Genomic DNA, 19,762 nt, shown 5'->3' on the forward strand with positions numbered 1-19,762 from the left:
ATGGCAGTGAAAGTTACATAGTAGGCAACAGGCAATTGGTGAAATTGTGTATAGTGCCTGTCACAAGGAAAAGGCATTAAAACCAAGCCAAAGAGATGATCCATAATACATACAAAAATTATACACCAAAGGATATATATTAAACCCATATAAAAAATTCCATACATAGAGATCTATATATGGAAACCAAACCCATAAAAATCTTGTTATTTGCAATAAATGCAAATAGGTATCAAAATGCAAAAGGGGAGTGCAAAAACTTTAAAAAATGCAAAACAAGGTATTGAGAAAAATAAGAATATAAATAAAAATAAAATAATTAATAAAAGACACCTAATTGATCAATCGTTGTTCAGAAAACAATTTTTATATGGGTTTAATATATATCCTTTGGTGTATAATTTTTGTATGTATTATGGATCATCTCTTTGGCTTGGTTTTAATGCCTTTTCCTTGTGACAGGCACTATACACAATTTCACCAATTGCCTGTTGCCTACTATGTAACTTTCACTGCCATTGTATCTATAGGTATATCTAACTGTCAACGGCACGTTACTATCTATCGCTGATTGACAGACCTATTTAATCTGGTCTTGTGCGTGGTTCTGTGCGCTTCCTGATGACGGATTACTGAAACGTACGTCGAGGCGACACGCAGACCACGCACAGCTTCCTGTCCAGCTGGATCTCGGCTTCTGCTTGGTGGAACGCACGCCGCAGAACACCCCAGCGCGGACATTCCTCTCCTCGGAACAGGTCTTCAGGATCGGTACCCTCTGATTTTAGCCCAAAGCCTCAGTGCCGGGATGTGGGAACTTGTCAAGTAAGCCTCCACTCGTCACCTGCTTTGTTTTAAAGGATTTTTAATAAATGATAATATGCTATGGCGGCATCTCTCTGTTTTGTATCTTTTATGACGTTCTACTAAGCTGACCCGTAGGAAATTCAGATTATCCACCATCTGTCCAGGGTGACAGCAAAGCTTATTTTTTAGTTAAAAAGATCAACTTCATGCGGTAAGGGACCATCCTTTATGCACATTTGGGTGATAGGATTGGTGAAGGTGTAACCCCTACTTCTCTGCAACTTACCACACAAGTAGTAAAGAATAAGAAATTTATGGACTCATATCACTTATGATTTTGGACTTTTTTTCTTGAAACTCTTCACTGGTTTTATTTTATTTTTTGTGTATTTTCCACAAATCACCATTAGTGTTTGGACTTTTGAGCTTTTGTTTTCGTTCTTTTGCTCGTAAACCCCAGGCTGAGTTTTCTCCCTTTTTTCTTTTTCGGGGGACTCAGTGCACATATATGATTATTTAACATATACATCGTCTAGTGCACATATGTTAAAGTCTTTTTTTGTGTGTTTTTCATTGAAGGTTCATACATTTTTTACCTGTTTATAAATTGCACATGCACTTTATTCACTTGTTTTTTTGGCACATATATAGTAGATATCTATATCCATTTTTATGTTTACACTGGTTTTTCAAAAAACCTCTTGTATCGTTAGCACAGGCACTTTACTGTCACTTCTTATTTATTTATTTTTAATGTTAGCGCCCCCTATTTATATATATGATAAATATCCCCCAAAAAATATATAAAAAACAATTTTTTTCCTCAGTTTAGGCCGATACGTATTCTTCTACATATTTTTCGTAAAAAAACCTGCAATAAACATTTATTGGTTGGTTTGCGCAAAAGTTATAGCGTTTACAAAATAGGGGGTAGTTTTATGGCATTTTTTTTAATATTTTCTTTTTATTAGTTATGGCGGCGATCAGCGATTTTTTTACGGTACTGCGACATTATGGCCGACACATCGGACAATTTTGACACATTTTTGGGACCATTGACATTTTTATAGCGATCAGTGCTATAAAAATGCATTGATTACTATAAAAATGCCACTGGCAGGGAAGGGGTTAACACTAGGGGGCAGGAAGGGGTTAAGTATGTTACCTGGGTGTGTTCTAACTGTAGGGGGGGACTCACTAGGGGAAATGACTGATCTTCTGTTCATACATTGTATGAACAGACGGTCAGGCATTTCTCCCCCTTTCTCCCCCTGACAGGACCGGGAGCTGTGTGTTTACACACACAGCTCCCGGTCCTCACTCTGTAACGAGCGATCGCGGATGCCTGGCGGTGATCGCATCCGCCGGGCATGCGCGTCAGGATCAAGGACGAGCCCCTAGTGGCCACTTCGCGAGGTGACGTATAGCTACGGGCTCTCGCGTAGGGGAGCCGACCTGCCATCGTATAATTGTGGCGGCTGGTCGGCAAGTAGTTAATGGGTGTGATTGGTGGGAGTGCTGTATAAACTGTATGTAGCACTACCCCCGAAAGAGCTGCTGGAATAATTTGGGCGGCACGTTACCTCTATCTTTCCGCTATCTAGGGTACTGGATGAGAGCTGTAATAAAGTTAATGTCCACACTGTGCTTTATTACCCAATGGGATAAAATAGTAAAAGTAGTAATAGATGAAAGGATAGAAGAGATGGAAGATGGCGGATTCAGGGTTAACTGGTTACTGGAAACAGTCCTGCTTCCAACGATAACTTGCGTCGCCACTCTAGCCAGAGTGTGTGTAGTGCACCTGGATAGGCTTCTCTCACCAGCCTAGCAGCTAGGGTGTCACTTGGAGCTGCCACAGACCTTCCCAAAAGGTGGAGATATTCTTGGTCCAAAATCCTTCTCTAACTGGATTTAGCACCCGGATCTCCTTCAAACGGCTTTAGTGATTTCGGGACTGGTAGGCGACATCATCCAGCCTCCCAGAAATGATGGATCCTTCTATGAAGCAACAGGCCTCCCCTGAGATACCAGCCACATGCTTGGTATTCCCCCGGACAGGTTCTTCATCAGCCGGCTTCCTCCCTTGGGACGGACAGCACAGGACCTCCAGCAAATTGCAGACCCAGTCTACCCACCAGGCCTACACGGGGTGGTGGGACGACTGCCTAGGCGGGTGGCGGGTGGGAACGATGACCCCGAACCAATGGCGTCTGCCCCCTAAATACCCCTCCCCAACATGCACAGCGAGGCGATCAACCCTACTGATTGGCTGCTGAAGAGAGGCATCCACACGACCCTGACCCCACTGCTGCCACCTGTCGCCTGGGGGGATGAGGTTCCCCAGACAACAAGCATGGGCACACAGTACAGCCAGAGCTGGAGCAGAGGCCCTAAATTTTGCCAAATAAACATGCAACTAACTCTCTGACCCCCTCTAAATTTACAGCAGCACCTGCTACGAAGGTAGCCAGGTGCTACACGTATGTAGCATCTGCTTACATAAAGTATTAGACAAAATGCATTCGGACGAAAACGAATGCATTTTCGTCCGAATTTTGGGTATTCTCGTTATCGTTTTAACAAACCAAACCAAAAGCGCAGAATCCGAAAGCCGAAAGATCCGACATAAAAAAATTCTTTATTTTCATTTTCGTTGCTACAACAGTTCGATATAGATTGGAGATTCGACATGACGCTGACAATAGCGATCTGTGTCTTATCAAACCTGTGGTCGAATGTGCCTAACCTAACGCTATTAGTCCAAGATTATTCTACATAGAGAGGAAAGATTCAACATTATAGAGACAGCGTTGGGGTAGACCATTCGACATGAACAACGCCTATTCGACGAAGCATCGAAAAACATACAAACGTTGAATCTGTCATTGAAGGCTTATGGTGTTTGTCGCAAGTTCTAAGAAGATTCGACAAGCAGCTAAACTGTACGACGCCGCAATCGTACATTTTCGGTCAAATGCTCGGCCCATAGGCTATAGAAAGAATTTGAATGTTGGTTGGCTAGTAATAATAATTTATGAATATAATTATTACTAGTGTCATACAACATTAGAATTCTTCTATAGCTTGTAGGCGGAGCATTCGACCGGAAATGTACGACCGCGGCGTCGTACAGTTTAGCTGCTCCGTCGAATCTTCTTAGAACATCCGACAGACACCATAAGCCTTCAATGACAGATTCAATCTTAATTAATTCGGATTTTCGGACGAATGCATTTTTTAACGAAACAAAATAAATAACTCTATTTTTTTCTGGGAACAAGACAGGAAGTCTTCGTCCAGCTGCCAGAACACAGTGCTGTATACTGTATGTAGCTGATATAATTTTTACATCAATGACAGGAAGCACACCTATTAGTGAAGATAATAGTTTGTGCGGACCAGCTTGGACCAAACTAATTATTTTTAGAGTTTAGTTAAACCTGGAGTTAGTCTTTAACCACTAGCCGACCAGCAGCCACAGTTATACGGCGGCAGGTTGGCTCGGCTGCGCAAAATCAGGTAGCTATACGTCATTTCGCATTGCAGCCATTTGGGGTGGCGCACGCGCTTGTGCCCCCTGCTCGCCCCTGATGCCGTTGCGCGTGCCCGCCAGGCGCAATCACCGCCGGGCACCCGTGATCACTCATTACAGAGCGAGATTCGGGAGCTGTGTGTGTAGGGGGAGAAATGACTGTTCGTCTGTTCATAGTCATACAATGTATGAACAGCGATATGTCATTTCCCCATGTCAGTCCCACCCCCCCTTCAGTTAGAACACCAGGGAACATAATTAACCCCTTCCTCGCCCCCTAGTGTTAACCCCTTCCCTGTCAGTAGCATTTTTACAGTAATCAATGCATTTTTATAGCACTGATCGCTATAAAAATGCCAATGGTCCCAAAAATGTGACAAAAGTGTCTGAAGTGTCTGCCATACGGTCGCAGTACCGATAAAAACTGCTGATCGCCGCCATTACTATTAAAAAAATATATATTAATAAAAATGCCATAGAACTACCCCCTTATTGCGATTTTTTTACGAAAAATATGTAGAAGAATATGTAGAAGAATATGTAGAAGAATACGTATCGGCCTAAACTGAGGAAAATTTTTTTTTTTTATATATATTTTGGGGGGATATTTATTATAGCAAAAAGTAAAAAATATTGCATTTTTTTCAAAATCGTCGCTCTATTTTTGATTATAGTGCAAAAAATAAAAACCGCAGAGGTGATCAAATACCACCAAAAGAAAGCTCTATTTGTGGGAAAAAAAGGATGCCAATTTTGTTTGGGAGCCACGTCGCACGACCGCGCAATTGTCTGTTAAAGCGATGCAGTTAGTTTGCGCGAAATTTATAGCGTTTACAAAATAGGGGATAGTTTTATTGCATTTTTATAAAAAAAATTTTTTTACTACTAATGGCGGCGATCAGCGATTTTTTTTTCGGTACTGCGACATTAAGGCGGACACTTCGGACAATTTTGACACATTTTTGGGACCATTGTCATTTTCACAGCAAAAAAATGCATTTAAAATGCATTGTTTACTGTGAAAATGACAATTGCAGTTTGGGAGTTAACCACAAGGAAGCGCTGATGGGGTTATGTGTTCCCTGAAGTGTGTTTACAACTGTAGGGGGGTGTGGCTGTAGGTGTGACGTCATCGATTGTGTATCCCTATAAAAGGGATCACACGATCGATGACGCTGCGACAGTGAAGAACGGGGAAGCCGTGTTTACACACAGCTCCCCCCGTTCTTCAGCTCCGGGGACCGCTCGCGGTACTCCAGCGGCGATCTGGTCCGCGGGTCCCTTCGGACCGGGTCGCGGGTGAGCGCCGCGACCCACGGCTGGGTACTAGCACAGAACGTACCTATACGTGCATGTGCCCAGCCGTGCCATTCTGCCGACGTAAATGTGCAGGAGGCGGTCCTTAAGTGGTTAAAGCTCTGAGTTTCATAGAGGTGTCGAGCAACTTAGGGCACGTCCACCATCAGGAATGCATGCTCCACTAATTTCTCAAAACTTCTCAGGTAAAAAGCATCAACAAAACGCCAGCTGAAAACTTATACATTTGGTAAACACAAATGTGTAAGATTTGTTTTTATCCTAATCATACAATCAACAGGAAAATCTTAATAGGAAACTTAGGTACTGCCATTTTCAAACCTTTAATAACCTCTCAAAGTTTATCCATATTAAGAAATATTATTTAGTATAGTGTTAAATCACCTAACATCTTCCTATTATCCTTGGAGGCCGCAGTCATATTTCCCAGCAGTAGTTTGTGTCTCCCACACGGCCAATTTCTCATGTAGCTGGACTCCCAAATTACTTGATTAATCAGGTAAACAGGTGACTGTGAAATTATCTTTCGTGTTCTTAGAAAGATGTTATGAAAATACAATTATAATGTGAATAAATCACTGGAGAGATTTATGAAAAGCAGAATGTTATTCCACTTACTAACAACCATGTGAAACTAAAAATATACCAGCCTTGGATAAAGATGGTTTTTAAATTAACTCTCTCAAACTAGTACTAGATGTTTCAAATAGAATTGACCTTTAATTACTTCCATCAGTAAAGACAAAAATCCACACTTACATATCTTGGAAATTTGAAGATTTAACTAAGTAGTAAACCTGGAACAAGAGTATGACAACCCCAAAACACACAGGTTTTAAAGTCAGCAAAATAAATTCTATTACTACTAGTTAAATTAAAGTATATAGTGTTGCCTTATGAGTTTATGTAAAATCTCCATTAATAGCTGTGAAATATTGTAATTATTATGAATATTGTAAATTTAGCTTTGTATCTATGTAACAGAGCGTCCAATAAATCTTGGTTAAGCAGACAAGACGGTGCATAGGCTTGTGTATACAAACATTGGAGATCCAAACCTCATTGTTGTACAAACACTCACTTCAAAGGTTCCCATGCTGGGATATGCAATGAAAGGAGGCCAACCCATAATTAATACCTAACTTCCCAGGAAAATTCAATTTAATCTCTTGCCCAGAATAGTCACAAGGATTTGCAGGGGGCTCACTTATGCAAAATATAGGGATTGGAGATTAAGCCAGTCCCTATCTAGGAATAGGGAAGCCCTCTACTTGGTATGATGGAGATCCTTAGGGACTATCCTTGTTGATATGAGATTATGAGCACTACCCTAGTGCGGAGACTTTCAATGGACCCAGTGCCACCTGACTTGAATTGATCTTATCTAGTCTGGCCTTGAGCTGGGAAGGCAGAGAGCTTCTGGTGTCAAGCATTCAATGGGGTTTGGGATTCCAGTCCCTATCTAGGAATAGGGAAGCCCTCCAGACAAGAGCAAAGCTATGCCAACCAAATGAGGCATCAGCCTGCAGTGATATACACAGACTAGATGGGAGGGAAATTTCTCTTTATGGAAGGGCAGCCATTAGAATAGAACCAAAGGGTAAAGTTTTTCCTAAATTATGTTTTTATTAAGAGGTTTTTAAAGTTTCTTTGAATTTATATATATTGCACTTTAGGTTAAAATATGTAATAAGGAATATAAATGCACCCCTTGTGGCAAAGGAAGGGTGTTTTTTTTATATTATAAAGGCACTTCTAGAATTCTATAAGTCACCCTGGATGTGAGGTAGAGGCCCTTGTCCCTCAACATTGGGGCAAGGTGCCTTGCAAGGGGGGGACTTTGCAGCTCGCCTCTGCAAAGTACCCCATCAATGTCAAAAAGTTTGTGGCCTGGTATGCTACGTAAAGGGAGCACCATACTCTTTGCCCTCTCATTCCTGTCCACCCAGACTACATGCATGAATAAAGGTCTGGTTAGGATATTAGGAAAACCCCACATTTCTTAACCTTTTGTCTAAGATCAAGAGTAGCACCTGTTCTTAGAAGGGTCCAGTAGACAAAATTAGACATTATTTCTGCCATGTAGGGGGGATGTCTGGCTGCAGAGTACTCTACTTGATATGATGGAGATCCTTAGGGACTATCCTTGTTGATATGAGATTATGAGCACTACCCTAGTGCAGAGACTTTCATTGGACCCAGTGCCATCTGACTTGAATTGATCTTATCTAGTCTGGCCTTCAGCTGGGAAGGCAGAGAGCTTCTGGTGTCAAGCATTCCATGGGGTTTGGGATTCCAGTGTATGAAATGACACTAGGCCACAACACCACTTTCTTTTTTCCACACAACAGCAAATGGACTTGGCCTTAGGGCTGAGACTGGGACAGTATTTTTTAATGTGCTGTAAGGCCTAACATAGTCTCGAATTATAGCATGTATTTCTTTCCTTTCCACTTTTGCTTTTTATGTGTGCATCTTGCAATCTACAAGGACTATAGGTTCTGATTTTGGGGCTGAATTTAGGGAGTAGTGGAGGGATGTGTGTCCATCAGGTTCCTTTCTCCCTTGCCTTGGAAGTCTCTCTTTGGGGAAGCCCCTGACTTATCACCCTGTGGTTGGCTTTGGCAGACAATGAGTAGAGGAGTCTGCCTGGCTTTAGCCAGGTGTGCCTTGCTCCTTGCAGGAACTAATAAGGGAAGAACCAGAAATCCTCCCAGTGAACCTTTTTTGTGCTTGCTTTCTTTTTAAAAAGCATTTATAAATCTTTCAGAAAACTTCCAGTTCCAGTGTGAGGATGTTAAAGGGGTTATAAACCTTCGTGTTTTTTCACCTTAATGCATCCTATGCATTAGGGTGAAAAAACACCTTGCAGTGTCCGGCCTCCAAGCCCCTCTGTTTTACTTACCTGAGCCCCAAATTTCCGTGGGCGCGTCCCAACCGCCCTTCTCTCCACGGAGTCCGGACTTTGATTAGATAGTTAGATAGCAGCGCAGCCATTGGCTCCCTCTGCGTCTATGGACGCCGAGTGTATGACTCAGGAGCGGGCCTGCAAGGTAACCACCTCGGGAGAGCGCTTCTCCTAGGGGGTTGTCTAATGCGGGGAGGAAACGCAAGAGCTGCCGAGTTACCCCAGAAGCGGAGGATCGGGGCCACTCTGTGCAAAACTAACTGCACAGTGGAGGTAAGTACGATATGTTTGTTATTTAAAAAAAAAAAAAAAGCTTTAGTATCACTTTAAACAAAGATCTTAATGGGGATCCTATGATTTGAAACAAACAGTTAGCAGGCTTCAGCAAATTTTCAACAAGCTTGTAGTAGTGCTGATTCCTAATGATACGTACTAGAAGCTTGGTTAAAGCTGCTTTCATTATGATCTGTATTGAAAGGCTAAGTACACTTTTTGGGATAGAAAAACATTTACATTTATTTTCAGAAAATTAACCTGTAAAGCATCGCAACTTCTGTGAATTAATTTGTGTGACTGTGAGGTTGCAGCCCTACACAGACATGCAAAATTCAAAAGTGACAGTGGCTGTAGGGGAGAAGAACCCTCCCATGCTGTCACAGGGATGGAGGGGGGCAGTTTGGGGGTGGGGTGATCTGCTTTGCACCATTTTAATAAATTATGGGTGTAACATGACATGTTGTAAAAAGTGGAGTTAGCCTTTAACCTCCCTGGCGGTATGATTATGTCTGGAATTTTGTACCAAAAGCGGTACCATTATTTTGCATGGAAATTTGGCATTTTATACTGTAGGCCTGTAATTCTTAGGAATAACTCACTTAAATGTGTCCAAACAAGAGTCTAGTAGACATCCCGGGTATGATAAAGTTTGAAAAACAAAATCATAAATTATAATATAATAAATAACTGTAAATAATTATAACAAATAATAATGCAATTATAATAAAAAATATTCAATAATGTAATCAAATCAAAAACACTGAAATTTGCTCAGTTGCAGAATTGTTGCTGTCATTACTTTTATTTTTTTATGACGAATTTCCCCACAAATCGCTATCGCTCAATTCTGCAAGTGATTATAATTTATTATCGCTGTTTTCTAGCTGCTCTAAAATCACTTTTGACATAAAAGGACACTTTTGGTTGCTATGGACAATCTACAGTTTGCAGGCAGAAAGAACAGTTTTTATTTTATAAAAGTACATGCAGAACACTGGGCAGACCACTAGGGACAAGGGGGTGTGTATTTTTTAAGATTACAGTAAACTGTATGTAATGTGTTTATTTACTTTTTTGAATTTGGCGCCGTTCTCCGCCCCTGTGCGTCGTAACGTCGCAGGGAACCGAGATCGGCGGCACACAGGCACTGTGTGAATCGAGCGAGGACCCGCTCGCTCACACAGTAGGGATGCATCGCAGGATCCAGGGACAAGGTAAGTAACTTGTGCCTGTGGATGCTGCAAGGCGGTCCCGAGTCTGGCTCGGGGTTACTGCTTTTGGTATTGAAATCTTACCCCTAGCTAGACTCGGAAATACCGCCCAATGGGGTTAATCTCCCCTTACTGGAGCTAAATAGAGCTAGCAAAGCTGCTTCGAACTTGCTAAAAAATGTAATAATTCTTTGAAAAAGAGTTTTATTCAAAAAACATTTTTTACAACCTGAAGCTGTGTGTATAAAGCCTCACTGTCCTGTAATTTAAAAAAAGTATCAGTTTTTAGTAGGATACTAGGAGAAAAGTTAATCAGACAGTTTCAGTTAGTTATATACCAGGAGATTAGAAGTTTAGTCAAGTTTTAAGTAGAGATGAATGTGGTATAATAATATCCCGAAAGGTTTCTCTTTGTTTTATGTCCTCATCAATGAGCAGATTATAACATTTAGTACAGTAAAGGCTGATGTAATCGTTTTGTCCCAAAAGGTTTCTCTGTGTTCTCAGCACTGAGCAGATTATAAAACACGGCCTTTTCTTAGTGTTTGGCTTGTAAGAAGATCTATAGCAGACATACTGCTGTACAGGTAGGAGAGGTCACATTTATAATATTATATACTCACTATGTGGCTGAGTATTGGATCATCACTTTGAATGCTTGGGATTTTTGACCTTCGCATCAGATAAAGCCAAGAGAAGGAAGTTGGCCCTGGTTTAGCCTAATTTATTCCCCCAGATATTCTACAACACATTGGGCCAAATCCTCAAAAAACGGGCTTAACTTAACTTTTCCGAGTTAAGTTACACTGCCGCAAATCTCCCAAGTTAGGTGCCGATCCTCAAAGCACTTACCTGGAAATTTTCGGCAGTGCAACTTAACTCCGTCCGGCGCAAGGCGTTCCTAATACAAATGGGCGTTTCCCATTTAAATTAGGCGCGCTCCCGCGCCGGACGTACTGCGCATGCCCGTGACGTCATTTTTCCCGACGTGCATCGCGTGTTTTTACGATACGCCGAGTTTTGAGGATCGCACCGGGTAGAAAAGTTGCATCGGATTAAAAAAAAGATACGGCGAAAAAAAAAAATCAAATTTAAAAAAAAAATTGCGGCGATCGAAAAAAAGGTCTGTTTTTACAAGGTGTAAACAGTTTACACTTTGTAAAAGCATCCCTAATTTTACGCATGCAAACGTAAACTTACGGAGAAAAAACTAAGCTGAAAAGCTTTGTGGATCTCCGTAATTCCTCATTTGCATACGCGAAGCGGCATTTCAACGCGAAATGCCCCCAGCGGCGCATGCGGTACTGCATCCTAAGATCCGACAGTGTAAGTCTCTTACAGATGTCGGATCTTCTGCCTATCTTTGGAAAACTGCTTCTGAGGATCAGTTCCAAAGATAGGCACAGGGATACGCAGGCTGAACAGCAGTTACGCCTGCGTATCCCTTTTGAGGATTTGGCCCATTAACTTTATATTTCTTCATAGGCTCATTCAATTCTATTCACTTCATAGATGACATAATTATATTATATTTGTTCAATCAACTTAATTTCTCAATTAATTGTCGTCAAATAGCTGCCATGAAGCTACGATTATGACGCTTCATGTTACATAATCTTATCCTACATTCCGCTAGGTTATCTATTTTCATTTACATTTATAAGAGTTACCGTGATTATCGGCGTATAACACGCACCTACATTTTAAGAGGAAAGTTTCAGGAAAAAAACATTTTTAACTAAACAACTTTGAATTAAATAAGGGTCAGTGCCCATCTGCAGCCTGATCAATGCCCATCTGCAGCACATCTCACCAATGCAGCCTTATCAATGTCCATCACATCATGCAGCCTTATCAATGCCCATCAAATCATGCAGCCTTATCAATGCCCATCTCATCATGCAGCCTTATCAATGCCCCTTTTTAGCCTTAATGCAACCTCACCATCAAAGCAGCCTGGACAGAGCATGAAATCACAGAGCCGTCATCTCCTGTTCGGCACTCTCACTCAGCACTGGCAGTCACACAGACACACACAGTCCCGCCTCCAACATCGGCATTGGACCAGCTCCTGTGATAGACAGAACACTGGTCCAATGCCAGTGGCGGAGGTGGGACTGTGTGTGTGAGACGTGAGAGCTGAACAGGAGATGACGGCTCGTGAATTCTGTCTGTTCGGCTTTCACTCGGCAGTCACACACACACACAGTCCCGCCTCCGCCATCGGCATAGGACCAGCTCCTGTGATAGACAGAACACTGGTCCAATGCCAGTGGCGGAGGCGGGACTGTGTGTGTGATGTGAGAGCCGAGTGAGAGCCGAACAGGAGATGACGACTCGTGAATTCTGACTGTGTTCGTCCCCCTTCTTACCTTCCAAGGTACACTATTGGCGTATAACACACACCCGCGATTTGCCCCCTATTTTCAGGGGGGAAAAGTGCGTGTTATACGCCGATAAATACGGTACTTTCCTGAATGATTACGTTTTTTTTCTACTATAATATTGTACATGTTCTGTTAATGTAATATCTATTTCTATTATATTATTGTATATTCTCTGTTAATGGAATTTTGAAGATAATTATAAAATTCAAAAAATATTTGAAAGTATTGGGTCATCTTCTTTGTGCTGGGTTATCAATTGGCCTGTATTTGCAGCAGGAATTTCCTACACTGACTTATACCGGGGATAAACATACAATCTCTTTACTACTGAAAGATGTGAGTAAAGAAATGTTGAAGTATTTTCCAAAAACATTTGTCAAGTCATTAAATGTATTGAGAATTTTTGTACGAATCTTTATTTGAAAATCTACTATTGTATGGTCAGCTTTAGGCTTGTAGAAAGAGATCTTGATATTCATGCACAAATTAGGCCTCGTACACACGACCGAGTTTCTCGGCAAAAACCAGCAAGAAACTTGCTGGTTTTTTTTGACGAGGAATCCGGTCGTGTGCACATTTTTCGACGAGGAAACTGTCGAGGAACTCGTCGAGCCAAAAAGAGAGCATCTTTTTCCTCGACGGGAATGGAGAAAATTGGCTCGAGTTCCTCGACAGCCTAACAAGGAACTCGACGAGCAAAACGATGTGTTTTCGCCCGTCGAGTTCCTCGGTCGTGTGTACGAGGCCTTACAGCTTAGCATTGTGCAATACACTCATATTAATGGTGTGGTGAGCAGCTCTGCAAAACAACACAAAGAAAACAAAAAATACCATAAAAACAGAACAAGAAAAATTGTTTTGCATTATACTCTGTGAGCAAATCAAAATATAACTGCCGATGTAAAGAGCAAAAACTTTTTTTCTTTACTTTCGCAGTTTACATTTGCATTTGTTAACAAATTATAGGGGGTTATTTACTAAAGGAAAATCCACTTTGCACTACAAGTGCACTGCCGGTGCACTTGGAAGTGCAGTCGCTGTAGATCTGAGTGGGGACATGCAAGGAAAATAAAAAGCATCATTTTAGCTTGCACATGATTGGATGATAAAATCAGCAGAGCTTCCCCTCATTTCAGATCTACCCCTCAGATTTACATCTACTGCACTTCCAAGTGCACTTTCAGAGGGATACTAAGGCCTCGTACACACGACCGAACATGTCTGCTGAAACTGGTCCGCGGACCAGTTTCAGCAGACATGTTCGGTCGTGTGTAAGGCCGACCGGACCGGATTCCCGGCCGAGCGGACAGGTTTCCAGCGGACAAGTGTTATGAAATGAAACATGAAACTATGAAACATGTCCGCTGGAAGCCTGTCCGCCGGACATGTTCGGTCGTCTGTACGACTCACCGGACATGTCCGCTCGGCCGAAAGCCCTCGCATGCGTCAAAGTGATCCGACGCATGCGTGGAAGCATTGACCTTCCAGGGTCGCGCACGTCGCCGCGTCATCGTCGCGGCGATGGCACGGCCACGTCACCGCGTTCGCTTTCCGCGGGGAATTTGATCTGATGGTGTGTACAGCCATCAGACCAAAATCCGGCAGCGGACATGTCCGGCGGACCGTTTTCATCGGACAGTCCGTCCGTGTGTACGAGGCCTAACAGATGACAGGATAGAAGAGAGAGGTGAACTGTGAATGTGTGTGTAGAGGTGTGTCGCTAGAAACCTTTGTTAATCCATACAGGAATATCTATATATATAAAACTCAACGTGTGTATGTATGTATGTTCCAGCATCACGTCCAAACGGCTAAAGATATTAACATGAAACTTGGCACACATGTTACTTATATGTCAGCAACAAACATAGGATAGGTGGTTTAACCCTTACCCACCCCCATTTGCCATGGTCGGGGTTTTCCTTTAAAGTCCCATTCAACTCTATGGGAAATACATGTTATTTCATAACTTCCAAACGGCTGTAGATATTTCGATAACACTTGGTCACATGTTACTTATATGTCCACTTAAACTATAGGATAGTTAATTTATCCATTAACTACCCCCATTTGTGAGGGTCAGGGTTTTTGTTTAAAGTCCTATGCAAATCAATGTGAAATGTATGTTCCCACATAACTTCTGTACGCCTGGAGATATTTCAATAATACCTGCTACACATATTACTTATATGCCAAATAAAAATATATGACAGTTAAATTAACCCTTACCTACACCCTTATATAAAAGATGGGTATATTTATATTACTATGATTTTCCTCCCCAAAAGGTTAAGATAGGAAGACCGGGCAACGCCGGGTATTCAGCTAATAGGCTATAAATGTTTGTCAGGTATCTGAAATAGTAAGGTAAAGTTAATGAGTATAGGCATAAGGATGTATATATCTCAGTAAAGGGCCTGGGTCCAGGATGTTGGGGGTCTGGAGATGATGAAAAACATAGGGTAACAAAAGGGTAATAGCAAGTGATAAGATGAGAGAGAGAGAGAGGAAGTTCACATTCACAGTTCACCTCTCTCTTCTATCCTGTCATCTGTTAGTATCCCTCTGATATCTCATGTTTCTAACCATCTTGCTACCTTTTTGGCCCAGGCCTTTCATTCAGACATAATTCTATGTTAATATTGATTGATTCTACTTTACTACTTTAGATATCTGATAAAACATACTTATGTTCACAGCCTATACTTTTTATGGACTATGAGGTCTCTATGGATACATCACTATACCCATGGCATGCCTGCTCTCCGTTTGGTCCCTGGAGGGGGTCCCTTTTTGACTCCGCCCCCTCAGCTCCCGTTTGAGGCACCTACTGCTGCTGTCTTGGGGCCGCACACTTGTAGCCATGGCCAAGCTCAGTGGTGAGTATGGGGACCCACAACCCCTCCTGCCCTGTGCCTTTACAACTAATACTGTGCCAGATTGCCAAACATATATACTTTTTCATCCTAGGTACAGTGTTACACACCCCTGAAGAGCGAGCTGGATCTTGCAAAACTAGGCTAGTCGGGTAGTACGATGCCCGTGTACTCTGTCCACTATTATACTTGTGTACCAATATTTATTGTTTATGTATCGTTTCAATTGGCAATTGTTGGTGTTATCCATGTATGTAACAATTTTTTTGTTTCAATAGTTTTAATTGGTTTTTCAAGTTTTATGTAGAAGCATGTCGTACAAGTGAATTATTTGAAACATAAATATACAACATCAACCGACATCAGTGAAACAATGTAGAGACACTATAAATCAATTCGTCTGTAACAATCCGTAGGGAACAGAAAACTGTGAAGTACATAGGTAGCTCATCTAATCATTGACGTTTCAAGAACTAGTATTCAATTAAAACAGTAAGCATTCAAGATAGAAGTTAAAATCGAGTAAGAGTTATCATCATGACCATCTTTCAAAAGTCACACATCAAAATTAAGTACTCAGTTAAAAAGGAAGTTTCCAGGAAACAAAAACCAACTTTGATATTTAGTCATTATGGTTGAACCATAGTTTCCAAGGGGCCCATTTAACTTCATGTTTATGTAAAGTATTCTGGGATATAGCCAATAAACGTTCATATGTCATATGGAGATTCGTAAGATCTATAACTTCAATCACAGATGGAGGACAAGAATCTTTCCATTTTCTGGTAATTGATAATCTGGCGGCATGTAATAGGTGGACAATCGAATTGCGTTGGGTGACCTGAAAACTGTCTATACCCAGGGATAGCAATGCTAAACCCGGATTAGGTTTTATTTCAGTTTCTGCCATAATTGATAAAATCTCGAATATTTGTCTCCAGTAAACCTTCAATTTAGGGCAATTCCAGAAAATGTGGAGTATGTCTCCTTTAGCTCCACATAGTCTCCAACATTCGTCCGGGTGCTGACTACCAAATTTGGATAAAATACTGGGTGTGTAATACCATCTTAAAGTTATTTTGACTGACAATTCCCACAAGGAGGTGCAGTTGGAAGTCGATTGGTTCAATCTACAAGCAACCCTCCATGTATGTAACAATTTGACTTTACGCATGTAAACAATTTTACTTGAATAAATTAGATATTATACAATTACTGTTATCTTTACTGGCGGAAACGTAACCCACTTCATTTAAAGTCCCGAGGCGAATCCTTTTTTGACTATATGTAATAGGGATGGAAGTGTGTCACTGGGGACACCAGACCTTCTCTTTTTTCGTTTTCTCTAATCGCGTATTGTACATATTATTCAATGTTCAGCTTTAAGGATTTACAGGCAATTTAAAGTGTTTTTATCCACTTGCCCACTGGGCTCTTAAACCCCCTTCCTAACCAGGCCACTCATGCAACACTGTACCTGTATGAAATTTGTGTAATTTTTTCACACAGATAGAGCTTTCTTTTGGTGGTACTTACTACTTCCTGGGTTTTTTATTTTTTGCGCTATGAATAAAAAATGAAAATTTTGTAAAAAAAAAAAATGCCTTTTTCTTTGTTTCTGTTATACATTCTTGCAGATTAGTAATTTTTATTAATTTGTGGCAAAAAGTTATACTGCTACATTTCTTTGTTAAAAAAACAAAACAAATCAGTGTACATTACTTGGTCTTTGTGAAGGCTATAGAGTCTACAAGCTATGATACCTGATGAGCACTGATGAGGCCTGGATGGGCAGAAATGAGGCATGGATGGGAACAAATGAAGCATGGATGAGGCATGTATAGACACAAATGAGGCATGGATAGGCACAAATGAGGCATGGATGGGCACGGACGAGGCCTGGATGGGCACAAATTAGGCATGGATAGGCACAAATGAGGCATGGATGAGGCATGGATAGGCAGAAATGAGGCGTAGATGGGAACAAATGAGGAATGGATGGGAACAAATGAGGCATGGATGAGGCATGGATAGGCACAAATGAGGCATGGATAGGCACAAATAAAGGGAATGGATGAGGCATGGATAGGCAGAAATGAGGCATGGGTGGGCAGAAACGAGGCATGGATGGGAACAAATAAGGCATGGATGAGGCATGGATGGGCACAAATGAGGCATGGATGGGAACAAATGAGACATGGATAGGCAGAAATGAGGCATGGATGAGGCATGGATAGGTAGAAATGAGGCATGGATGGGCAGAAATGAGGCATGCATGGGAACAAATGAGGCATGGATGGGAACAAATGAGGCATGGATGGGAACAAATGAGGCATGGATGAGGCACGGATGGGAACAAATGAGGCACGGATGAGGCATGGATGGGCACAAATGAAGCATGGATGAGGCATGAGTGGTCACAAATGAGGCATGGATGGGCACAAATGAGGCATATATGAGTATGAATCAGCACTGTGGGCACTCCAGATCCACTGCTGCACTGACTTCCTCCTCTCCTCACACGCTGTACAGATCGGTGTGAGGAGAGGAAAGAGCTGAACCAGACAGGGCGCCGGATTGTTGACAAGTGACAAGTGCCTTTTAATGGATCGATCATGTGGTAAAGGGCTGCTGTCATTGGCCCTTTATCCTGATCTGTGATGCGCTGGGTCCCGAGGACCCGGCAATCACAGACACTTCTGGGTGCATGGGAAGCGGAAGTTTGGGAGGACATAATTTTACACCCTACCAGACCTAGCCAGTCACACTGTAGCCATCATTCAGCTATGGCGTGGTTGGCAAGTGGTTAAAATCCAACAGCAAAAATGTAATATATTGCAGCTCACCAGTCCTTATATGTGGAAGTTGCATTAGTTTAAATCTTTCATCTCTTTTTCCTCTTTATCTTCACCTGGTGAGTGTGCCAGTAACACACTTCCTGTCCAAAAGTGACAACACTGTCTCACCGCACTGTGTCTATGGCGGGGCAATGTTCTGTAGTCCACAGAGAGAACTCAGGCAGGGCTGATACCGATGTTTCAAATTTCAGTGCAGCATTGTCATCTCACTATAGGCAGCTCAATGGATTTGTGGCGGGATCCATGGGTGTTTTTTATTTTTTTTGCAGTTATGAAACAGATCTAACGATTTTCAGACCAGAAAGTAGTAAACACATTGTTATAGGTAAATCTCTTAATTACTGAGAGATTCAACTACTTGCTTTTGTCTCTTTAGCATTGAATTGTTATTGTGATGTAAATGATGCAACTGGCAACACATGTTTTAATCTCCCAGTAGCACAGATATGTAAAGGAAACCTATACAGAGGCTTCCATCGCTGACCTCCTTTTGAAAATACTAGCTGCCTGGCTGCTATGCTCTTCCAATGTCCTGACAAGCATGCTGTTCAGGAATCCTGACTTGCCACTGACTTTCTAAGCTGCACTCAGAAAGCATTAAAGTCAGAGACAGCCAGATAATTAGCAATTTCAGGTAGAGAAGGCAGCATTAATACATTATTTATGTGTGTCAATAAAGGTTCACTTTAACCCGTAAGACACAGTGGCTGGTAATAAACAATGATTTGTCATTATACATACAATGGGGCAGATCCTCAAAGAAATCACGCCGGCGTATCTACTGATACGCCGCGTAATTTAAAATTTTGCGTGTCGTATCTTTGTTTTGGTATCCACCAAACAAGATACGACGGCATCTGTGTTAGATCCGACAGGCGTACGCCTTAGTACGCCGTCGGATCTAAGATGCAATTTTCCGGCGGCCACTGGGTGGCGTTTCCGTCGTATTCCGCGTCGAGTATGCAAATTAGCTATTTCCGACGATCCACGAACGTACGAGCGGCCGTCGCATTCTTTTACGCTGTTTCTGTTCGGCTTTTTCCGGTGAATAGTTAAAGCTGCATACTAAATACTAAATACTAAAGGTGGCATACTCAATGTTAAGTATGGCCGTCGTTCCCGCGTATCATTTTGAAAATTTTACGTCGTTTGCGTAAGTCGTCCGTGAATGGGGCTGGACGCCATTTACGTTCACGTCAAAAACAATGACGTCCTTGCGACGTCATTTGGAGCAATGCACCCTGGGAGTTTTGACGGACGGGGCATGCGCAGTTCGTTCGGCGCGGGTACGCGCTTCATTTAAATGAAACACGCCCCCTAGTCGCCGCATTTGAACTCTGCGCCCTTACGCCGCGAGAGATACACTACACCGCCGTAACTTACGGCGCAAATTCTTTCAGGATTCAAAGAATAGCAAAGTAAGTTACAGCGGCGTAGCGTATCTCATATACGCTGCGCCCACGCAGATGTATGTGGATCTGCCCCAATGTATGAAAACTTTACAAAAGTAACAGGATTTACATATTATTTTTACTTTGTTTTGCATTTGGATACTTTGTGGTTAAAGATTTTTTTTTTCATTATACA

The sequence above is a fragment of the Rana temporaria genome, chromosome 6 (assembly GCF_905171775.1).
Source record: "Rana temporaria chromosome 6, aRanTem1.1, whole genome shotgun sequence".
NCBI classification, from domain to species: Eukaryota; Metazoa; Chordata; class Amphibia; order Anura; family Ranidae; genus Rana; species Rana temporaria.